This window comes from Lepeophtheirus salmonis, chromosome 5 (assembly GCF_016086655.4).
Source record: "Lepeophtheirus salmonis chromosome 5, UVic_Lsal_1.4, whole genome shotgun sequence".
Lineage (NCBI taxonomy): Eukaryota > Metazoa > Arthropoda > Copepoda > Siphonostomatoida > Caligidae > Lepeophtheirus > Lepeophtheirus salmonis.
The window spans coordinates 71,178,714-71,185,085 of NC_052135.2; positions in this window are offsets into that span (position 1 = coordinate 71,178,714).

The window sequence follows — 6,372 nt, forward strand, 5'->3', positions numbered from 1 at the left end:
CGATCTACAGAAGGCTGCAGGAGTTGAAGACTGGGTCAACTGTGAAAATTTTTTCATCCGAAAAAATGAGGACTTTTTTCTTGGGGTTCTTCAACTTACTAAGGAGGGTCTTCAATCGTTCAAGCCTCTTTTACCTGTGTAAAACTGTCAAATCCTGAACTTTTGTAATATTCCTTGACTTGAGGCATAAATACTCTTGAACGATGCACCAGAAAGCCGTTTTGTGGCCCCTGAAGTCCTTGGCCATTTGGAGGATGTTGTCACGAGGGTTTGCGTATACATTCGCCTTCACACTCCTTATGAGGCTTTTTGTATGGACCGATTTTGGTCTTCCCGAACTCTGACGATCAACAATGGATTCGGATTCGTTATAGAGCCTCTTGGCGTTGTCGACAGTGATCCTACTGGTCCCGAAGTTTTTCCATTTCTTTATTGGGGAACTCCTGAAAGACCTACGCCTGATTTTATTTCTTCCATAAACACCTAAAAGGAAACCGGTTTTTTGTTATTTCTGCCTTTTTACGAAAACGTGCGAAATGTAGACGTTATTATCTGTATAAAAAGTGTACAACGACTTATGACGAATATAGTACATAAATTCCTTAGTAATATTTTTGTTTATTTTTAACTTTCAAGTCCTACAAAACAACTTTTATATAATATGAAAAAACATTTTAATTTAATTGTAAAACAAATTATAAAAACCAATTTAATCAACTTTAGCAGTAACTGTCCAAAATCAGGCAGACAATATATATATTTTTTTTTTTTGAAAAAATAATTTGTAGTTATTACTAGTATGAGCCTCCCCGTTCCACGGACACGTGAGGGGGACATTTGGACACAAAATGCTTTACCAAATTTATTCCAGATCAATAATTAATAAACTCAAAATCCCGAATATACTTTTAAAAAAACCTAGATATATTTATCAATAAAACCCAAGTTAAAAAATTTTACGCGGTGCCTCCTGGGTTTGATAAAAAAAAGGTTTATTTTCGTCAGAATTACTCCTGAACGGTTATTGTGTAGGCAATACTCCCACAGTTTTAAGCCTGCATTAAAGATGACCGAACGAATTTGTAGTAACACGTGAAGTTTGGTAAATCAAATAGTCAGTAACAGTAAATAATCAACAGATTGCTATGTAACAATCCTCTCAGTATGTTGCTGAACCAAATTTATGATTAATAATTTTTTTGATTTTTTGGTTGATGTTTTATTTTTTATTTTTTAGTGGCAAATAAAATGTTTATTTTATTATAATAACCTTTGTTTACTAATATTATGTAAATGAAATCCTGTTCAATCCAATATCATAAAACTAACCTACTCCTAACTTGCCTTGTCACAAATTTAGACAAAAGTGAAGATCGCTTAATATATGCACCAAATACATCTTCCCTTGTGCCTCTTTGTATCTTGTGTTCTACCACCTTTCATAAGATTTGCAGAACTCCTAGACGAATCAACTGGTTATTCCAATCATCCCTTCACTTCTAATTTTAAATAGTAGAATGTTTTGCAAAAATGTTACTACTTAAAAAAATTACACTGGACCAGGCGGAGGAGGATCAATTTGTAATTGTCTTTTCAATTGAACAAGAGTTTAAAAATAGAGCGACTGGGGACAGTTGCAAAACTTTTTAGTTTTGGCTCAGATACTAGGAGCTGGTTTGAAATAGACAAACCCAAAATTTAAACCATCATACTTACATAATTTTTTTTAAAACAAAATTATTTAGAGATTAACCTACAATGTATATTACAACGTAAAAGTAATAACTCTATATACCAGTAAATTTAGTTTAACTTACAAAAAATATATATATATTTTCGAAATTAGTCTTAAAAATGTTTTTAACTAATTAATTTATATAACAAGAGTGTCCAAGCCATTTAAAAAATGGGAATTGATTTCGAATGACTTTGAAAACTTAAAAAATATGGAATAAACAGGGGTAGGATTATTATTATTATTTTTTTGGGAGCGGCTTGGTTTTTTCAGTTTGTTTTTTTCAAAAAAACTCATAAATCCTATTCACAATAAATTAAATTTTTGGATATAAATTTAAAAAATCTATAGCTATTTACAGTAAATTTAACTTCTTCGAAAAAATTTGAGAAATTAAATTTAAAAAATTAATATTTTCGGGGAAAAATTTAAAAATTAAATTTATTATATTAATTTTTTGGAAAATAATTTAAAATATTAATAGCTATTCATTTAAAATGAAAATGAAAAAAATTTGAAGCATTAGTTTTATCGGGGGAAAAAAATAGAAAAATTAATTTTTATGAAGAAAAAATTTGAAAAATTATTTTTTTCGGGAAAAATTGGAAAAATTAAATTAAATTTAACATATTAAAACTTTTGAAATAAATCGAAATATTAGATTTTCTAGTAAAAAGCAAAAATTCTTTAATTGGGTGGGGGACTACAGCCCCTCTTGGCCTCCTCTGCGGACGTTATATCTTTTATAGGTACTGGGAAATAAAACCAGTATAAGTGGAATGGGGGAGGGGTATGGGTGTGTTGTTATATAATTAAAGTATCACGTAGTCTTAAACATTTATAATAACTGGGTTAAAATAAAGCCTAAGAACTTTATTCAGAAAGGCGTGCAAATTTATGATTGAGTAGTATATTTGTTTAAGTTCAACTCGTGATTGGAGGCATTTTATCCTTATAACCTAAATCAATTTTTTTAACTTGATTTATTTTGCCTAGGTTGGGGATTTATTTAGTGGTTAAGACAAGCTTTTAAAAGAGTGATTTGGATCTTTATTCAATAAAACATAACGTTTATGTGGATAAAAGTACAATTGGAAACTAGGTTGCTGGGGAAGGAAGTAAAGAAAAAAAGGGAAGAGGCAAAAGTCTACCTCCTTCCAAACATGCAATTTATGAACAATAAGAAAAAAAGGGATTCAAGTAGAGCTGTGCCAGTCGTTATTTATTCGGTCCAATCCTTTTTAGGACCTGCCCTATCAGTCCTTGGGAGCGATCCTTACGACTATCGGTCCTTCTGACTGCCAGTACTAGAACTGATTAAAAAATAAAGTTAATTGACGTCGTCAAAGACGGAACTTTATCAGTTTTAGGACTGATATGCAGGACTGAACTGGACCGGGCCGAGACTGAACAGGAAGGGAGACTGCAGTCCTAGATAAGAACTGACACAACACTATGTACGAGAGTATAATGTTAGTAAAAAAAAAATTAAAAAAAAGAGTTCGAAAAACGAAACGTATAATATATGTAATTAAACAACTGTTTTTCTCTGTTAAAAAAAGAAAGTAACTATGTGTATAATATTTAAAAATACATGTAATTGCAAAATCGAAATCCTTTCTTACTTTTGCCATTCCGTGTGCCCGCAAGGGGATGGTTGGAGGGCTGTAGCTCCCCCCCTCCCAAAAAAAAAATTATTAAGGAATTTTTGATTCTTACAAGAAAATTTAACATCTGAAATATATTTAAAAAAATTTAATATTTGAAATATTTTTTCAAAAATTTTAATATTTGAAATTTTATTAAATTTTTTGAAATTTTTTTTTTAAAAAATTTCAGTTTTTTTAACAGCTCTGAATTTGTGATTTTTTTTGAATAACAATGGATTTTTTAAATTTTTTTAAAAAAACTTTATATTTAAAATGTAATTTTAGAAAAACAATTTCAAAAAATTTCATTTTTTTCAACAGGTCTAGATTTTTGAAATTTTTTTCAAAAAATTTTTTATTTAAAATTTAATTTTAGTAATTTTTTCCCTAAAATTTTTGTTTTTTGTCTACAACTCCGAATTTTTGAAATTTTTTCTAAAACTTTCGTTTTTCAGAACAACTATGGATTCTTTGAATTCTTATCCAAAAATTTAATTTTTCAATTTTCTTCCAGAAAAAATTTAAGTTTTCTAATTTTTTCCTAAAAATTGGAATTTTTGATTTTTTTTTTAAATTCCAAAAACCAAGCCCTCCCCTCCCCCCCCCAAAAAAAAAAATATAATCGTGCGGATGCCCCTGGGTACTGCGTAAGGAAAAAAGTGAACTATTTGACTCCATAATGGGAATGATAGATAAATATAAGAACTTAAACCTTACTGCCTATTGAAATTGTATCCCTCCATTGCCTAGTTTTATTATATACATATCTGACCCTAATATATATAAATTAAAAATATGTTATCACATCGCTATTTCAATCCTATTTCCATAAATTAGATAAAAATTAACTATTACAATGGAAAAAACTATAAAAAATGGGTAAAAGTAGAGGTCAAAACCTCCGCCTTAAATTAAATTGAGTTATTTATCTCAATTTTTTCGAAAGTTATGGTCAGTTATACATTTTTTAAGTTTTGTGTAACATAGTCCTGGACCTTTGATCTTCACCTCTCAAAATTTAATGGCTTCTTACTGCTGCCATCTTTATACTAAGTTTAATTAATATAGATCCGGAAATTTTTCCTTAATCCTTGTGACTAACAAGCAAAAAACAGAGGCAAAAACTTCGCTATACTTATCTCATACCTAATCGATAATAAAAAAATATACAAATTTAAACATTTCATAGGATTTTTCAGTAGAGATTACTTTGATTGAATTTAAATATATCACTCTTTAATATTGGTATAAAGTAGTATTCAATTTAGGTATTGATTCTTTTTTTTTTAAATTCTTAAAGCCATTTGGTGAAGCTTCATCAATATTTATTGAAGATTTGTCCATTTTATTTAAAAATAAAAATATCAACCATGGCCCCCCGTAATGGCGTCTTCTTTAATTATGATGCAACTTATGATGTCAGCAAAAAAACTATATTTCTACTAAATGGATATCGAACCCGGTACTTGCAACGACATTATGAGAAAGCAATAATGAACTGCTGATGACGTAACCGTCAAACTTTTGAGCTGGAGCCCCGTCCCCCGTCCCAAAAGAGAAAAATGTCTCTTAAAAAAAACGATGAAAGTTTTCTAAATTTCTGAACTGGCATTCTCCCCCCCCCCAATTATCCAATAGTGTGTTGTTGTATATCGAAGGTATGCATAATATAATATTTACTACATTATATTTAAAACAATATGCCCATGTCATCTCGAATAGTTTATAATTAGAGAAATATTGATTTATTGATTGGACAGTAAAATTAAAGGTCCATCTTCTATATATATAATAAATATTCTAGATAAAACCAGGTACGAATAAAGATTTAAATTGTTTCTTTCTTTTCGAAAATATAAAATAATTTCATTGACACGGCGTTTATCCTATTCACTTAAATGAAAGTATAAAACGACGCAACTCAATCATGGGTGTTGAAAAAAATACAAAATAGGATTTACATTCTAAAAAAAAGGACTTTACTTTAGATACACCTTGATTAATTATTCAACTTTAAGACCTTTTTTATAATGTTTTCTCTCTTTTCGTTCGGTTGTATCATCTATTTAGTTGTCTGTCTGTCAAATAGTAGACTCAATTTATCACCAAACCTATAATAAAAACGAAGACTGGTTCCTTTGGTCCACTGTCGTAATTTAACGAAAGGCTGATCAGTGTTATTACCTTCAAATATTTGACTTTCAAAGTTGGGAAGAATTAATTTATTACCATTTGATTTTGGGGCTATTGTCTTTTCCTTTCGGATATAAAGTTGACAATTAATACTATGTAGTATTGGATTCGAGTACCACTGTCACTCGACAAAACTCGACTTTATTAAAGCAGACAATTTTCTAAAAATGACTTAAACTCCCCGAAAGCTTTTTTTTAAAATTTGACTTTACATGTACTTGAATAATTAAAACGTTAGTTATTTTTCCCCTTCCAAAATGCAATTTATCATGTCATTTTCACTCTTACAAACAAAACACATTTTAAAACACTAAACCTCTTCACTTTGATAAGGAGAGTTGATGAGGCTTGAAGTTAAAAATATGCAATGTTTTTATAGGTATTACATGTAGGGGCCCAGTGCTTGTGTTTTATACATCATCTTGGGTTCTTGGGTAATATGTAAAAACTCAAACTTGAAATTTTGACTCAAATTCAACACAATTAAAGATCCCATTCGATCAAATTTTTGATTAAATTCCACAATATAAATATATAGGGGAAACTTTGATTTTTTTCCGGTTGAGTTGCTATGAGCGGCCCAGCCTCCTATCTAAGTGTCTGTTGTATACGTACGCATACCTTAAGGGAGAGGGAACTTGATTCTATTTCATGGTAGGACCCCGTCCAAGAGGTATAAACTCATTAATAAAGACTCCTTTACTTATAAATATAGACACATAATGAAAGCCAAAATAAGCTTTCAATTTCTCTCAAAGGAACTTTACTACTTTGTATACAATATATATAATGTAT